Source organism: Ramularia collo-cygni (assembly GCF_900074925.1).
Source record: "Ramularia collo-cygni strain URUG2 genome assembly, contig: RCC_scaffold17, whole genome shotgun sequence".
Classification (NCBI taxonomy): Eukaryota; Fungi; Ascomycota; class Dothideomycetes; order Mycosphaerellales; family Mycosphaerellaceae; genus Ramularia; species Ramularia collo-cygni.
In genome coordinates this window covers 359,785-360,988 of record NW_019716271.1, presented here as the reverse complement: position 1 = coordinate 360,988, position 1,204 = coordinate 359,785, and positions in this window count along the sequence as shown.

The following is a 1,204-nucleotide window of genomic DNA, read 5'->3' as shown; positions in this document are numbered from 1 at the left end:
CTAATAAGACATATTAGGCTAAAGGCGGCGGCGTAGAAGGCTAAGGGCCGAGCAATGCGCGGAGTAAGGTCACCGTAGTCGTTACGGAAAAAGCAAAGGACTCCGAGAAAAAGCTTAAACTCTAAGTCCAAAGCTATTAAGCAAGGTCGACATGCACCTAGCGCGCTACTAGCGCGGCGTAGTCGAAACGAAGGCAGGACTAATGCAGGTCGACTATCTACTAGACGATATAGCCGATATTAACGTTATATCGAGAGAGTTCGTGCTTCGAGCCGGCTTACTAGCGAGAGTAGATGCGCTATTACTATCTACATCCTCCTTTACCGGAGAACTAGGTTACTACTACGGAGCGCACGTTATACGCCTACGTATCGTAGACTCGGAAGGAGTCGAACGAATAATAGAAGCAACCTTCTATATATACGAAACTCCGAAGCCCGAACTAATATTAGGCCGCCCCTAGCGACGTATATAACGTGTAATCGTCGATAGCGCTACGGATGCGTAGCGCTTTAGCAAACTAAGCTCTAGCCGAATTAAGGTTATTAATCTAYAGGAGTTTTACCGTAAGATRTAGGGCAAGCACGTAAGGGTTCTCGTAGTAAGCGTATYRCGYACTAGCGAAATCCTTAGYATGCCCGAACTTCCGGAGGAATTTAAGGYATATTACGATRTRTTCTTTCCTACGGATAAGGCGAGGCGTAAGCTCCCCGACGACGTAGAGYACGCTATCGATTTAGAGCTAGGYAAGAAGCCGCCCTTTAAACCTCTCTATTATTAGTCTCCGAAAGAGCTAGTGTAGCTATAGGAGTACATTACTAAAGCGACTAAGAACGATTAGATCGAGCTTAGCGAAAGCGAGGCGGGTGCGCCTATCCTATTCGTTCCGAAAAAGGATAGCTTACTACGCTTATATATAGACTATCGCGGCTTAAACGAAATCACGATTAAGAACCGCTATCCACTTCCCTTAATTAGCGAGACGCTTAATCGACTTAGGGGYAACGCATTCTTTACTAGCTTAGACCTCTCGGCTGCGTATTATCGCATTAAGATTAAGGCTAGCGATCGCTAGAAGACTGCGTTTCGCACGCGTTACGGACACTTCTAATATAAGGTTATGCCTTTTAGACTATGTAACGTACTAGCGACTTTTTAAGGATATATTAACCGAGCCTTATCGGGGCTAGTCGATGTAATCTAC